At 43.3% G+C, this 17,356-nt stretch overlaps 1 protein-coding gene across 1 annotated transcript in view; it reads right to left on the bottom strand.

The window, feature by feature from the left end:
• Positions 1 to 7,546, bottom strand: part of gatad2b (GATA zinc finger domain containing 2B) — a 60,018-nt gene extending 52,472 nt beyond the window's left edge. Inside the window, exon 1 of the mRNA XM_073463347.1 lies at positions 7,483 to 7,546. The gene's annotated coding sequence lies outside the window, so the exon portion shown is untranslated. The remainder of the gene's footprint in view (positions 1 to 7,482) is intronic.
• Positions 7,547 to 17,356: the final 9,810 nt, after the last annotated feature.

The raw sequence follows: 17,356 nt of genomic DNA, 5'->3' as shown, positions 1-17,356 counted from the left end.
AACCTGACACAGGGATGTATGTTGGTGTTAACGGGAGATAGTTTCCTCTGCAGGGTGAGACAGTTGGAGATTCATGTCAGAGCAACTGTGGGAAACAGCAGCAGCTACAGTGGTGAGCTAATATGCAACTGCTGCCTTACGACAACACTGAGGGGACACACTGCCTCAAATTCACAGACAACGATGTCATCGTCCATCATGATGTGTTACTGTAGACGTTGTCATATGCCAATTCGGCAGACATCGCCCAACCCTACTTACTACAGTTTGAGAGAACATCATGCTTCAAGCTTCAACATGCCACCCAGGTAAGGGACACCTATGATGGTGCGACCAGCCCAAAGTCTGGAGCAAATGTTTTAACACAAAACTCTCCCCATCTCTCCGTCCCACACACATTCACGTCAATTCAACTCAGTTCTAAAACCTGGAAATAAGTTAGCATTTTTGCACATCCGGTTCGTCTCACAGTCACTCTCAGAACTGGTCTTGAGTTAAATGTGTGAAATAAGGTGTGTGGTTACCACAGGCTGAAGGCATTTACATGTTTTGTTCTACAACATAAAATACATCATTAAATGTCCCACAGTTAAATTATAAAACTAACAAGTGTCTAAATGAGACTACAGAGGTTGTCGGGGACATTAAACGTCATCACAGCGAACACGGAGACTCATCTACTCACTAGTCCGTCTTTACAAGCCCACTTTAGTTACAAACTATTCTAACTCTGACTTTACAACTTGTACATTGATCAGTTAATAGAAGACACGTATAGTAATTGTGTAGTAACACGCTTAGTGGTGGTGACATTTAAGTCATGTGACCATGATGTCGTCTGGTTATATCCTAACATTAGCTTTTTACTGCTACAGATTTTATTTACGCTTCATACATCACAAAGTGGTGTTCATCTGTCAAGATTATCTTGATGAACAAAACCTGAAAGTATCGTAAACTTGTGTTTGGAGATTATTTTCAGCAATAATCCAAAATCTAATCCCATCCAGGGCAATGCTAACTTCACGGTAAGCCTACAAAAATACATCATCACTACACTCACTACACACTCTTTTGTGATTTCAATTATGCTTTGATTAAGTTGATTTATCTTGTGGCACCAGTGGCTCCTTAGCACCCATTTGGTTCAAATGGGGCTCTAGACAGACAACTACAGTTACACCTATATCTACTCATAAGAAATTTCCAGTTTACTTCTCCTGCTTGTCTGTGGGAGAACACCAGAACACCTGGGGCAGACCCACACAGACAGGGAGTGCATGTCAAATCCTCACAGAAAGAACCTTTTGGGCCAGTATGCACATGAAAATGGCTCCAACCTGACTTGAACAGGTCACTTCCTTTATCAACCTGCATAAGGAACTGTCACTGAGGTTAAATGTGATCATTGCAAGTGACTGAGTGCAATAATGCAAGGACTCATGATGCTGTGAAATTATGTCACTGACTAAAGGTAGAGTATCTTAGAATGTAAATGTTCTACGGTGTTAAAACTATAGATTGCTTAAAGCAGTTCAAGAGGCAATGTGAATCATACACTGTCAAGAACATGAAAATACAATATAAAGCTATGTAAACATCAGAAAATAAGGGAAGTGACTCTACATGGAAACCATAAATGAAGTGAACGACAACAACAAAATTAAAACAGAACTGTCTTCGCTGACAAAAGTCTCAAAAGCTGTTTCTTTACCTTTTTATTATCATCTATAGATGTTAGTAAAAAGTATTAGAATTAAAAATACTTTTACCTTCAAACATTTATTACTGTTTAATGCTTCATGTTCCTCTGAACAAAACTTAAGATGTGCAGTGTTTAGCCTCATAAGCTGTTAAGTCACACTAAAGAACACACACTTAAAATCACGTATTGACCCCATTCCCATATCCCGCGGGCAAAGCAGCCTGTTTGTGATTTTTATCTAAAAAACGTTGCGTTGTACGTCACTGACGTCATGTTTAACGTCACGAATGCTCCGGAAACAGTTGTAGCAGAAGAGAAAACAACAATAGACCCACTGTGAAAGAAGTGTCTGTAAAACGGTGGAAAAATTATTTTGAGCGAAATGACTCATTTCACTATCATAATTTGAGCCATTCGGTCCAATCACTTTTGGAAAGACGAGAAGAGCCGCACGATTAAATTATTTCATCCCCATTCAAGTTAGCTGGGCGCTAAACTGGAAGTTAGCCGGTCGGCAATCCAGGTATTTTCATAGCTTTCAAAGCTTTTTGGCTTCGAGACACCACTGAGCAGCTTTCATAGGAATGAACGGGGCTCCACCTCCAACACTGTGTCCAGTAATAAAATGCCATTAATAGACCGCACCCCAAATTTCTTCCTTAGTTACGCGGCACCACTGTATGTTGATAATGCTTCATCACTTCACACGGCGGAATTTAGCGTGTTCACCCAGGTCTTACGTTTTGATCAAAGCCGAGCGGAGGTGATAGAAATCCGGGTCTACTGCAGAGTCAATTGACTCAGATGTAAATGCAGAGTTTACACATTCCCATTGCACACAAAAGCCCAATCTTAGCGGGTTTAAGTGGGATTTTTGACCAGTGGAAAAGGGGTATTAGCCAAACACACTGCAGGACTCTGCTGTCCACTGGCTGCTAATAGCCAACTAGCTCTCCACCTGCCCAAATCAACACAAATTTGTAGTTTAAAATGTAGCATTATCGGGGGAGGATGGGGGCATCCCCATGATTTGCTGGCTGCACAGATAACTGTGGAACCATCAACCCGACACGGTCCATCATTCAACACATTATGCTTCTTTTTTGTGTGTGAAAAAGGGGTCTCCATCTGGTTGAGAGGTGAGTCTGAGGCCAGCTGTACGTGCTGGGGTTGGGCAGTGTCTACCAGATTGGCATATGACGATGTCCATAGTGAAACACCATGACGGACGATGACATTGTTGCTGGTGTGGAGGGGGGAGGGGATTTGAGTTAATGTGTCCCCCTCAGAGTTCAGCCTCAGACTATAAACAAGGTTAGCCGGCTAGCTAGGAAGCTAGGAAAACACAAATAAAAACGGCGCTCTTGAAAGAAACACACTAATCGCAGCCAGAAGAAAAGAAACACCATAGCCAATGTAACTGAGTGTCTTGGGTTCATCAAATTGGTCAGGTTTAACAAGAAAATAATAAATGTGTCAGTGAGACGTAGTGCATTCTGGTAAACTTTAACAGGGGAGCAATAAAAAGCATCCTGACTGGAAACATCACAAACTGGCATGGTTCATCACGGCCCAGGACAGGAAGGCTCTGCAGAGGGTGATTAAAACCACCCAGAACATCACTGGTACCATCTACAGAGCATCAGTGACATCAGTGAAGTGAGCTGTCTGTACAGAGCCCAAAGATACTAAAAGACAAGACCCACCCAGCCACAGTCTGTTCACCCTGCTGCCATCTGACAACAGATACAGAAGTATCTGCTGCCAGACCACCAGACTACAGAGCAGCTTCATTCATTAGGCTGTGAGACTCCTGAACTCATCCTCAACACTCCACCATTAAAAATATAAAAATATTTATTTTAAAGGTGGTGTTTATGTGATTCAGTGTACCAATCAGGGTTTTGAAATGGGTATTACACAACATGTGATAACAGTTGTGGGCTAGTTTGCTTGCCAGGCTGCTGTCAATCAAATCTGATCAAAGCAAACCTACGCAGTCCTAATTTAGCCTGTATAAATAAATACTGATGGGTGTTTTTTTTCTCTGAACTTTAACTGCCATTGTTGTGGATTTAGTCATTAATATTTAATGTTAGAAAGAGTTTTCAGGTACTTTAAGTCCTTACAAATCCAACAGTCAGAGCTTTTCTTTCCAGCTGATTTCACTAAGCACACGTTTTACAATATATAATACCAACAGTATTTTTGAGGTTATTTGGGAACACTGTGTCGAGTATATTATAGTTGCACCACTAAACAGTGTATGTTTCAACTGTAAAATCTGTTTTTGAGCCCATATGTTGCTCAAAATTCTCTCATAACCAAATGTAATGATCCCAAACGAAAATGGTTATTTGTGTTAGTTTTTGTATTGTACAAATGAATATCAGCCAATTTATCAGTATCCCAATTTTCAATTTGAGCAGCTTTTTTTTCATCCAAACCTGACTGTGCCAAGAGATCAGTAACCAAGCCCGACTTGAACTCTACAGACGTTCTGTTTCATACATCTGAACCCGATTTGAGCCCGACACAATTTCTGTGAGCTGAAGCACTGAGATTGTGTTAGGGTTGGATCCCAACGGGTTCTGGTCAGGCAACCATTCTCTATTTTCAACATCGACATTGGCCTCAAAAATGATTGGTTCAGTGATACCAGGGGTGCCCAAACTTTTTCCTTGGAAGGCCAAAACTGAAAGTTAATGATCGAGAGCAGGCATCTCTTGTATTGTATTTTATTGCATCGCATCGTTAAAGGTTAACCAATGTCACACATTAAAGTGTATTTACAGGTCTTAGGGAGTTCTATTGCATATGTGATAAAAGTAGTATAAAGCTTTTTGTGGCTCCAGGGGAAGTTGCATGTAATCTGATAAACTGCCTCTAGTGATGTCACTCAGTGGCTATGTAGCATTGTGGGTAATGTAGGCGCCAGGTTTTGCAAAGCAGTCCACTGATCTGCATTATACTCTTATAACACTGTTGGACTCATTATGGACAGTTTAAAAACAAATGATCAAATTGATACAGCAAAACAGAGATATTGTCTCTTTTATTCCACTGATACCCACAATGCAACTAGCAACTGATTGACATCACAGGGGGCGATTTATCAGATTACATGCAGCTTCCTCTGGAGCCACGAAAAGGCTTTATACTACCATTTTCTGCAGTAGTACTCCCCAAGACCTGTAAACACACGCCAATGTGTAAAAATTGGTGGGGTTACCCTTTAAGATACAAAATGTTATAAGGATCACATCACCTGCCATGCTCAGATTATGAAAAATAATTAATAATTTAGTATCCTACATAGTTAAAGAGGATGTCACCTCATGGACAAACAAAGCAGCATAAACATTATGTTGTAGGAATTGATTTTTCCCCTTTTTTTAGCGAGAAACATCTGGCGGGCCAAACTGAACCTTAAGGCCCTCCAGTCCCCACTTCGGTAGCCCTGAGCTATACTAAAATACCCAACCAAACTGGAAAAATGTGGTTAAATAAGCTTAATACGTGAGATTTAACAGATTGTTAACAGCAGAATTGCTCATTACTTACATTTATTGGCATCAGTATTTATTTTTTTATATTTAACTTAAAACCAGGACTGCCCAAAGTGTGGCCTGCAGGCCAAAGTTAGCCCCCAATTGGGTTAAATTTGGCCCACCAGATGTTTATAGCAAAACAAAAGAGAGCAATTAATTTTATAAAAATGTTAATGCCATTTTATTTTTTGTGAGATAAAAATGCTTTTTAAGTATGTAGGGTAATTATTTTTTACTTTTCACTATCTGCGCAGTGACACTTTGTGCAGGATGTCATTCAATTAAGGGAACTTGAGATCCCAGTACCATGTTGCATCTCAACAATATGATACAAGACAGCAGGTGTTTGCTCTTGGCCACCATTAAGTTTCAGTTTTGGCCCTCCAAGAGAAAATGTTTGGGCATCCCAGTCGACAACATAGAAATTTAAAAGGAGCACAAACTGTTTGACATTCCTTCACAAGCAATGGCAATGACCTACATATCCACTGTGTTATGAACAAAGTTAATCATGGTATGAATTATTTCAATAAAGACCTGCTAAATAATTCCCTGAAAACATCAAACCCTAATTGCACTGATTGCATACTGATCAAGACATACACTATAATGCTCTATAGATATTGTACTAATCTGTCATAACAGTATGGTAGTCTTCATCTGTATGCTACTGGGGCTGCCAGGGGACTCAGAGCTGGAAATAGGAAGAGGAAGGACTCCATCATTGAGAATACTACAGTTCATTCACACTCTTCAACAGCAGGGACCATTCATTCATACAGACCCACTATCACTATGTGAGTGGAGGGCTGAGTGTATCAAGGTCTGCCAACTTTTATCTCAGAACCAAGGGCTGTGGAGCTACTTTATTTCCACGCTCAGATGAAAATTTGTAAAGTATAGCACGAGGAGACTTGAGACAAACAGCTGGGTGAATGTGAGACACTGTTGAGGAAAGTAAAAGGGGTGCAGGTTTCATGACAAGAAGTGACGAAGCTATGACAGCCACCTCCATGCTGTCTGTCAAGTTATCATTTCAACAGACAACTTTCCTGTGGCAAAAATCTCAGGTTTTAATGGGCCAGGCTTTCCTTCTCCACAGCTGCTGTAACTGCTACAATATATCTTAGATTGAACTTAAAAAGACCTGTCTTGTAACCTTTAGTGATGGATGATAGGAAGATAAGATCTGACTTCATGAATTTTGATACACCCTCTATCTTTACCTCATTTAACCGCTCTCATCCCAAAGGCTGTACAGACTGTACATATTCAAATCTAGTAAGAGCCTACACAGTACAATCACAAAGACAGTGATCGCAGTTATTTGTGGATCCATCTGCATGTGAGTCATGTAAATGTTGAGTGGCAGTGCAGCAGCACGGACCAATTCTGGTCAACAGACACGAAATGTGCTCGTGTATACTGCAGAATAATAGGCAGCACACATTAAATATTGATTCCCGTTTGGTCTCTAACGTCATCTAGACATCTACCTCCGTTAATCCGCCGCTCAGGAAACAATCAGCCGCTCGGCCTGAATAAAGCCTGGCCCTTACAGTAAAATGTTGGTTATGCTGTCAGGCGCCAGGCAGCCATTTAGGTGCATATGGAGCCAGTTGAGTCTCTACGTAAATGGCTGATGCATTTCGAATTTTTCTTCCTAATTGCTGAGAGCCATCAGCACCCCCGGCCTCCTCCTAGCGCCGTTTAATCCGCCACTTCCCACAGCTTTTCTTTAATAAAACCCTTCGAACATCTCATCTCATCCCGCTGCTCTTTAAATGAGCATTAACAAGTATTTAGAGGAGCCTGGCTCTTTCTCCAGTCTGAGTTAACCCCTAGAGACTCTGGATCAAACAATGAAACGGATTGGAGGCATTCCGCACAACGTTCCCATCACAATGAAAGCACAACATCTCCGTTAACAGCTCGGTTATTATCAAAACACAAGAACCGGGGAGGATTTAGATACCCGCTCATGTTTGTGCTGCCACTCCAGACCTTTAAATGGAAAAGAACAGTTCGAGGCGACGGCTGCTGGTCGCCAACATGTCAGCCTGCATCAATAAATAGCAAAGCAAAGCCGCTCTATTGTCTGTCAGCATATCCACCGGTAGGAAAACGACACAACAACTAGCGGTCCCGCAGCGACGTCAATCCCGCCGCTGCCATTTCAAAACATCTCCCGCCGGAGCCAGGCCTCGCGTACATCCTCGGACTCACCTGTGTCTCCTTTCGCCTCGGTGTGTACCGTCTCCGGGTTCACGGTCCGGTCCTGACGCGCTGCAGCGGCTCCTCACCACCAGTCCCCGGCACCGGCAGGCAGCACTGAACCGCTGATTGGGCCTCGGCAGACGCTCACCCCCTCGGTGCAGCCAGACAGACAGCTCATTGGCCAGGCCGTCACTCCGTGAAGCCCAGACAGACAGCTGAATGGCTGCTCGTTTACCCAGCAGATCCAGACAGACAGCTGATTGGTCCTCCGGCTGTTATAAGTGGAATCATTCAGACAGCTGATTGGGCGTTCATTTCCGCGGCGGAGACAGAGAGAAACCTGATTGGTTGGTAGTAGTGTTGTTGTCTGGGTCTGGATGGAGAGCCATGTTAACTCCAATGGGCTGAAGAAACAATGTGTTCGTTCATATTCATTAAAGTGAGCAGGTCGTATCAGACCTGCTACATGAATTCTTCTCCTACAGCAACATGGCGCCCGTGAGTGCAGTGTCGGGGATCAACAGAAACCTGGCGGCTGCCTGCTTCAAACTTGATTTCTTGTTACACCGGGTTCCTGACGGCCTTCTGTGCACACACGTGCATGACAAAGAGCCAACACAGGGCACACAGCCGTGACAGCAGTGCGGATGGCAGATAGGAAACGTCATTACTCCCATCCTGACGAAGGCAGCCCTCTGTAGGCTGCTGTCTGTGCGCCATCAGTCCAAATGTTGTGACAAAGGAAACTTCGCCTGCAGCGTCATGCTCCTCTCATGGGCCACGGTTCAAAAATATTCTCAGGAATGTGATAAGTGATCAGCTGCACACAGCTGCGGGCCTTACTGTGACCAGGTCGCTGCAGTGCATGCGTGTCATTATGCAGGTGGAGGAGGCCACACTTAGACAATGTAAACACTTGGCTTCCACGTCCTCAGTATGGGTCCTGTACTTCTACAGTCATTATAGCCGCTCATTAAAAGACAAGAATTCAAGTCTTTCTCGAGATGTTTGAACAGAAATTGGACATTGTCAGTGTGTTTCTACATAGCTGTTTCCACCTGTGAAGGGACAATAGATAGCCATCACTAATAAGATCCCAGTGGACCTGCTGACCTACTTTGCATGTTGAAGAATTTAATTATTTATCATTTACTTAACACAGGCTATTTTTACTTTGAATGTTGTTGTCATGTCAGCTGTGGGTGAGCCCTTTGCTTTCTGATTCCAGTCCTGACACCAGCAGAGACTGCTGTATGTTCCTGGTGCAGATTATAACATTTCTGTAGCCTACATGTCGTGTGTTTAATATGTGGCTCTGTCTACACCAGGATCACACTTATCCAGCTAATTATGGAAGTGAAAGCTTCATCAGTGTCTGATACACCACAATGTGACCTGCAGACGGGACATTGTGATCTGGAGGCACAGTCAGGCTACACACATTTGAACAGGCTGGAGACAATGAATGAAGTTAGATGTTGCTGGTAACAGCTGCTTATACTATTGACTACCATGGAGAGTGAGCCCTCTAGTGGCTTCACAGGTTTTACCTCCACTTACAGTAAAGACCAACAGTATGAAATGTGTTGCTATCGTTCATGTTTTCAATGTGTTTTATGTTAGCTTCAGTGATCTCAAGGATGACGGATCCTCTCTTTATGAATCCCAAATAATATCAGTTGAACACAATACTATTGAACCTGTGCTGCTCCTGTGACTCAAGATGGTGCCACAAAAAAGATTTTTATTCAGTTTTCATTTTATTTTACCAGAATGATCCACCCAGCATCTGTGCTGCTAATATTTGGAATTCTATGCAATTAAATATTAAATATTAATATTATATTAATATTGTAACCATGTGACTATAACCCTCAGATCAGGAGCATTATACCAAATGAATCACACCTGTGGGTAGGGTTGGGTGATGTCTGGCATATGATAATGTCTACAGTGACACATCGTGATGGACGATGACATCGTTTTTTATGAATTTGAGGCAGCGTGTCCCCTCAGTGTTGTCGTAATGCAGCAGTTGCGTATTAGCACACCGCTGTAGCCACCGCCGTTTCCCACTGTTGCTCTGACATGAATCTCCAACTGTCTCATCCTGCAGAGGAAACTATCTGAGGGGACACGCCACTTAATTGTGCACTCTGATGGGGAGCCTTTTAAATCAGGATGTTACGATGGTCAGGGATTAGTAGTCGATGGCTGTCAGCCATCAGCGATGGACAATTGGCATTGTTAATTGGCCCAACCCTACCTGTGGGTGCGACATCAGCCGCTGCACACTATATGTGTGTCATGCACCCACACGCTCTCCCTCTTTGTACTGACTGGGAAGGCAGGATAGGGCCAACCCTCACTTCTGAGTGATAACAAGTGGTTACAGGTTCACTTTCATTCATAAAACTGTGTTTACATACGTCAACATTTGTTTTTGTTTCTTTCCAGTGAACCTTTAACCATTTGACAACCGTATACAAAATCAGCCATGAGGAGGGTGAGATGGCACCACCAGTAAGGTAGAATAAGCCATATGAAGGTGGATTCAACCACTGCTTAGTAAAACAACAGAACACAATAAAGTGAGTTCAAGCATTTTATTGCCAACGATCAAAAGGTAAAGAAATGAGACTCCAGAGGGGTATTGCACAAAACCAAGATAAGGGATTAAGCCGGGATATGTTGGTTATCCTGGCTGAATTTAGCCTCAAGTCGGTTGCATGAAAGCAGGTCAAACTTAACCCGGCCAAGTTACTATGGTGATTTATTCTCTGCAGCTAGCCTGCTCCAGACCAGGCTAACAGCCAGGCTAAGATTAATCCTAGTGATTCACCTGTATTTCCACCGTCAATCCTGTTAATGTGTTTTACAGCATGTCCATGGTCTTTCTAAGTATGTTGCATCATTTTAATTATCCTGCATTAAAATATTACATATATATTGTCATTTCTCATTTCATTTAAATCTGTTGGCTGTTTGTAATTGCAACAGTCTTTTTATATTGATTCAAGTGGTAGTATTATTACTCAGGCCAAGTGTTATATTGCTATGCTAATGAAGACTGCTTGTCAAATTGCCATCAGAGGTTTCATAAATATGTGTTTTATTGCAGTAATTGAGATTACAAAACACAGCTGATGAAGTTGCAAAGGTGTTTTCAATAAAATCTGTGACGAGGGCAATATAGTATATATAGGTCCAACTCCCATTCACCTGTTCCCTCTTCATAATGGCTTGCCCTTTTTTGGAGGATGTACTGGATGAGGAAGCTCTAATCCTCAGACGAGCATTTAGGCATGAAAGAGTCTTCCGGGACAGGTCAGACCCATTGGCCTTTGGAGATGACTATCTCATTGAGAGATACAGATTCTCAGGTGATGGACTAAGATATTTATGTAGGCTGCTGGGTCCAAAAATACAGCACCAGACGGCACGAAGCCATGCTCTCACTGTACCACAGATGGTCTGTGTTACATAGAGATTTTTTGCAAGTGGGAGCTTCCTTTATTCTGTTGGGGATGTAGAGAACCTCAATAAAGGAACCATTTGCCGCACAATAAGATGTGTTTGTCTGGCGCTGAAGTCATTCATCAACATATTCATCACCTTCCCTGGCCACAGAATACCCCTCTACATCAAGAAGGAGTTTTACAAGATTGCAGGTAACCTCAATTTCAACGTGCAACCATTAGTTCCTAATTTGATCAGTCACAGTTGGATACTCACTATTTTTTGTTACAGCTTTCCCTAACATCATTGGTGCAGTGGATTGCACACACATCAGGATCAAACGCCCCTCAGGAGAACATGAGGGAGATTACATTAACAGGAAATCCTTCCACAGCATCAATGTTCAGGTAAGAGTGATTTGTGGTTACTATGACCTACATAAATTAATTCTGTGCATTAAATGACCTTAATAGGTTACAACTTAGCATTTCAGATGATCTGGGATGCTGACTGCCTTGTCAGCAATTTAGAGGCAAAGTGGCCTGGCTCAGTGCATGACTCCAGAGTCTTTTGGGCTAGTCCAAAGAGACTTTCACAAGGTAAGCCACACATTTTATTTGTACTGTAAGCATGTTGGACATCATGAGTGTTTAACTCTGCCGTGTAGTTTTCTAAATGATATCTTGTATTATCAGGTGAATTCTCTGGTGTGCTGCTGGGAGACAAAGGCTACGCCTGCGAGTCATTCCTCTTGACTCCCCTTGCGGACCCCCAAACCCCACCACAGCAGGCTGTTGATGTTGACTGGGAAAATGCTCCCATCTTCACAGACAACATTAATGGCAGACTTGTCAGGGAGCAGTATATTGCAAGTTTTTTCACTTAATTTTTGGCCCATCTTTAGTTAATAAAAGATCTTAAATGTTACTTTTTGCTGTGTGTGTGCATTTTGTTTAGCATTGGTGGTTATCTTTTAAATTCTACTTCACATTCATGAAAAAGGGAGGACACCACAATGTTTTCTCGTTGAATTTTTTTTTTTATTTGGCAGTCCTCATTTGTCTTGGTTGCTTGGATCCTGGAATAGAGAGAGCAAAAGCAACAAAGATTAAAACACTGTATTGCAGTTATGATTACTGTGTGCGTTTAATCTCAAGATCCAGCATGCAGCCATTTCCCTGTGGAATGCGCCACAATCCTAGAAGGGGGATCCAGTTCCACATGTCAAGGTCAAGGTCAAGTTTATTTCTATAGCACATTTAAAAACAACCAAAGTTGACCAAAGTGCTTCACAGGCTCAAGAAAACATCAAACAAACAGGGCACACAAAGCAACAGTATGTACATAAGCCAAGGCGATCCACTAACCAATGGGTTGAGACACTGCTTTGAAATAGGCCACAAAAAGCTTGTCTGAAGTGTGGTCAACATAGAGCCTGAGGGCCCTCACAGGACACACGTTGAGAAGGGTTTGGTAGAAGGTGGACCCTTCTGTCTCCTTCCACAAACCTGAGACATGCAGCATCCACAGGGAGAGAACCCAACTCGCTCACACGCTTGGCTGAAGCAATAGTCAATAGGAAAACAGTCTTCCAACACAGAAACCGAAGGTCAAGACTGGACAGTGGTTCAAAAGGGGGTGGACAAAGGGCTCTGAGAACCACCTGGAGATCCCAGGAGGGCAGGTGAGGCTTTCATTCCTCTTAAAAATTGTGCAGCAAGGGGATGTGCTCCTGGAGACAAGCCATCACACTTCTCATGAACAGCAGAGACTGTTGAAAGGTAACCCCTGAGAGTCGATTCTGCTCGACCCAGGCCAAAGAGGTGCTGGAGGAAGGAGAGAATGACTGAGATGTGGCAATTCAAGGGATCCACCCCCTTAGCACGACACCAGTTGCGAAACACCCTCCGCTTGACACTGTACTGTAGCAGAGTGGAGGGGGCCCGCAAGGCCTACAAGGTGTACACTGCCTCCCTATCTAGGCCAAGTGAGCACAAATGCTGCCATTCAAGGGCCATACATGAGGCCGCCACGGGTGGCCCTCCAGCATCTCATGGACCTCTGCCATCCACGGTCTCTCAGGCCCAGGGGCGGTCCTGGCTAGATTTACGCCCTGGGCGAACCATCCCTTGACCCCCCCCCCCCCCTCAAAAAAAGCAAAACTATATATTATTTGTATTATTTTATTATATATAATCTTAAATACAAGGTAACAAGAACAGAGAAAAAAACAAGATAAATAAATGAAATACAGTTTATAAACACCAATGTAAATTGCACAAATCCTTCATCACAGGATCTAGTAACCATGCTTGAAAAATCCCTGAAGAAAGCTAAAAAAAATATTGTATTGTCATTAGTATATATGTTATTCACAGCATTTACAAAAGTAAATGGCTCCTCGTCAGACTCCAGGACCATGTCTGTGGCTGCTGTGGAAGCATCTGACTCCTCATTTTGGCCAGTGGGTGCTCCAGCTCCAAAATATTTCAGAAGTGCCCCTGAATTTACAATTAAGATACATCTTCTGCCCTCAGCTAAGAGCTTTAGCCTATGCAGCGAGCTAAACATATGGCTTCAGTAACCACTCGTGAAGCATTCTTCAGTTTACTGATCCATTTTACTTTGTAAAACTGTGAGAAAAGAATCACAATACACAACGTTCAGTTTCCATGTAAAAACATACATTCACACTTATTTCTGTGTGTAGAATAATCAACCTGAGGTCTTAACATTAGCAATACATAGTATTTTGAATAGCAACCACAATTCTAAATGATAACATCAGCTATACTGAGTGAATGGCGTACCGCCTTCAATAACACGAAACGCAAAATGAAAGCGCTAGTAAACATTCCTAATTAAGCATATTTGATTTAACTTACAGATTATGCCTTTGACAAGCGCAAAAGTTGAGGAAGTAGACAGACTCGACCCAGGAGCGACATGTTTTTTACTCTGCTGCACTTTTATCTTCCGCTTAACGCACTTCCTGCTTCCAACATACGCCACTAGATGGCAGTGTAAGATTAACAACAAACTCAAAATCACTAGATTCTCTTAAAGGCACAGTAACCAGATTAGCTGTAGACTGAAAGCTTGAATCTGTTAGAAAATAAACCTCCAGAAAAGGAGTAAAATAATAACACAAAACTGAGGGACAGAATACTCCCCGTCTGACATCAGCAGGATGTCACACTAACCCACACCCACTGTTTTTAAAGGATATGAGGAATCTTTCAGGTGTGGTTCCTCGGAACCAGCAGGATGACTTCACTGATAGGTCTCAAGTACAGTCTCTGTTCGCCGTTGCGAGTTATCTGTACCTGGATCTTCCTTACCCTTTCATCCTGGCTAGGAAAGGTCATCAAAACAATAGCAAGAGGCCAGTCGTTCCTGTGCTCTTGCCCATCTTTTAGCAGGACGACATCTCCTACTTGTAGGTTGGGTTTAGGTGTTCTCCATTTGCGACGAGGTTGTAGTCCACTAAGGAATTCCCTCTTTCATCGTGCCCAGAAGACATTGGCCAGATACTGTACACGTCTCCATTGTGCTCTGAACAGGTCGCGGTCATCAAAGTGGCTTGGGATGACTGGGGGCGTGGCTGCTTTTTGTGTGAGCAGCATGGCAGGAGTGAGAATCTCAGGATTCTCCGGGTCAGTGGAAACTGCTGTAAGCGGCCTTGCATTAACAATAGCGGTCACTTCCGACATGAACGTCACCAGCACTTCATGTGTGAGCTTGGCCTTTCCGTGCTGCAGCAGCATTGCATCTAGAATCCGCCGACTGACGCCGATCATGCACTCCCATGATCCAGCCATGTGGGAGGCGTGTGGGGGATTAAAATGCCACTCACAGCCACTGTTTCCAAGGTAGGTGTTGATTTTGTCATTGTGACAGCCCTTTTTGTCAATGTGAAGTTCTCTGCAAGCACTCACAAAATTTGTGCCACAGTCTGATCTGAGCAGCTTGGCAGCGCCTCTGATGGCGAAGAAACGTCGCAGTGCATTAATGAATGACGAAGTTGTTGTGTACCGGGGTGTGGGTTCCGATGATGACTCCGAGTCGTATTGTTGATCTTTAGTTTCGTTGTTTATTTCCATCTCACAACATCTCAATAACAGAAACACCGGCAACTCCTCATACAGCTGATCGACACTGAAGCGTTACCATGGTGCTGAACAGGACTCATATCGTATCACCATGACAACTTCAAACAATTTGCAACTTCATGTGAACCACTATTTATGCTATTTAATAAATAATAACAATAATATTAATATTCTATATTAATACACCACACTCCTCCCCGGTAACTTGAAACCCCTTTCATGAAAAACAATGAAAACAAAACAAATATGATTCACTTCAATTTCATAACCATTACAAGTTTTTAACATCGGCTTCATATTTACCAGACAATAAAATCTCTTAAAATAAAAACATTTAATGAGGAGGCTTTTGTTTCTCAGGCCTCACTGAGCTGTTCCATCTCAAGACCAAGTTGGTCTATAGCGGTCTGGAGGCTTTCTGTTTCGCTGAGGCCTCCCTGTGATGGCAGAATGAACAATCTCCTCATGCTCCATGTCCATAGTCCACTCAGAGGTGTTCCACTCTGAGGTATCTGGCTGTGGACTATCCACTGTGTTTGCTCCAATCATCTGGTTCACATGTTTCTTACACTCATGCATGTCATTTGTCTCAACAAGGTAAGTTACAGGACTCAAAACCTTCTTTACCTTTCCTGGTACCCATTTATCTCTCTCTCCTCCCCGGTAATCTCTGACTCGGACTGCTTGCCCGACCTGAAAGGAGCGTAAACGCTTTCCTGTACCCCTGTTCACCTTACTGTCCTGTCTGTCCTGCATGTCTGCTGAGAAGCTGGGCTTCATTAGTGACCAACGTGTGCGTACTTGTCGTTTCAAAAACAACTCTGCTGGAGTTTTTTGTGTAGCTGCATGTGGTGTGTTCCTATAAATAAACAAAAAATTGTCTACATCATGTTGTAATGACCTTCCTGACCCTTTTTGTTTACCCAGAGACTGTTTTAGATTTTGAACCAGTCTCTCTGCTGCTCCATTTGATGCTGGGTGGTATGGAGCTGACTTGATATGCTTTACCCCGTTCTTCTGTAAGAACGTTTCAAACTCTCTTGAGACCAGCTGCGGTCCATTGTCTGAAACTAACTCCTCTGCAAGCCCGTAAGCTGCAAACATCCCCCTGACTGCCTCAACAGTAGCTGTAGCTGTGGTGTTTGTCATAACCTTAACCTCTGGCCAGCGCGAGTATGCATCTGTGACTACAAGGAAATTGTCCTTTCCTTTCTGTGCAAAGTCTATGTGTATGCGCTGCCATGGTCTCTCTGGCCATTTCCAGGCGTGTGTTGGTGCAGTAGGTGGCATAGATTTGTTTGACTGGCACACCTGACAGTCTTTTACCAGGCCCTCTATGTCTGTGTCTAACTTAGGCCACCAAAAGTGACTTCTAGCTAGAGCTTTCATTTTAACAATTCCCCAGTGGTTTTCGTGTAGCTCTCTGAGCAGTGTGTCTCTCAGCGTAGCTGGTATAACAGCTCGCAGACCCCACAATACACAGTCCCCCTCTACTGTGAGCTCATCTCTCCTGGCCCAGTATGGTGTGAGAGCTGTGTCTGTGACATGTTTAGGCCAACCTGTTAGTGTGAAGTGTTTTACTTTCCCTAGGACCTGATCACTAGCTGTCTCTTTTGCTATATCCTTAGCTGTGATGGGCATGACATCTATGAATGACACTCTAAACTCCTGACTGCTTTCTGGACCTCTCTCTGAGAGAGGTAGTCTTGACAACGCGTCTGCGTTACCATGCTGCTGGGCGGACTTGTACTTTATGTCGTACTGGTATGCTGCCAGTATCAACGCCCACCTCTGTAATCTCGCTGCTGCTAGTGCTGGTACCCCTGTCTTGGGTCCTCAGATTTTCACGAGAGGCTTGTGGTCTGTAACAAGCAAAAACTTGCGACCATAAAGGTAGTCGTGGAACTTCATCACCCCAAAAATGAGTCCCAACGCTTCCTTTTCAATTTGTGCATAGTTTACCTCTGTCTTTGTGAGTGTGCGTGATGCATAAGCTATGGGCCTCTCATATCCATCAGGCATCACGTGAGAAATGACCGCTCCCACCCCGTAAGGAGACGCGTCACATGCCAGGATTACTGGCAAATGCGGGTCATGGTGTACTAACACTGAGGAGGAAGATAACTGTGCCTTGGTCCTCTCAAAGGCCTGTTGACGCTGTTCTGACCACACCCACTTTTGGTCCTTCTGAAGGAGCTCTGTCATAGGCTTGATAAGTGTGGAGAGGTTCTCTATGAATTTGCCATAGTATGTCAGTAAAGCTAAGTATGCTCTGAGCTCTGTTACGTTTTTGGGCACAGGCGCCTTTGCTA

Source organism: Pagrus major, chromosome 3 (genome assembly GCF_040436345.1).
Source record: "Pagrus major chromosome 3, Pma_NU_1.0".
Lineage (NCBI taxonomy): Eukaryota > Metazoa > Chordata > Actinopteri > Spariformes > Sparidae > Pagrus > Pagrus major.
Note: the sequence above shows the minus strand (reverse complement) of the source record. Positions and strands in the feature narration are given on the sequence as shown.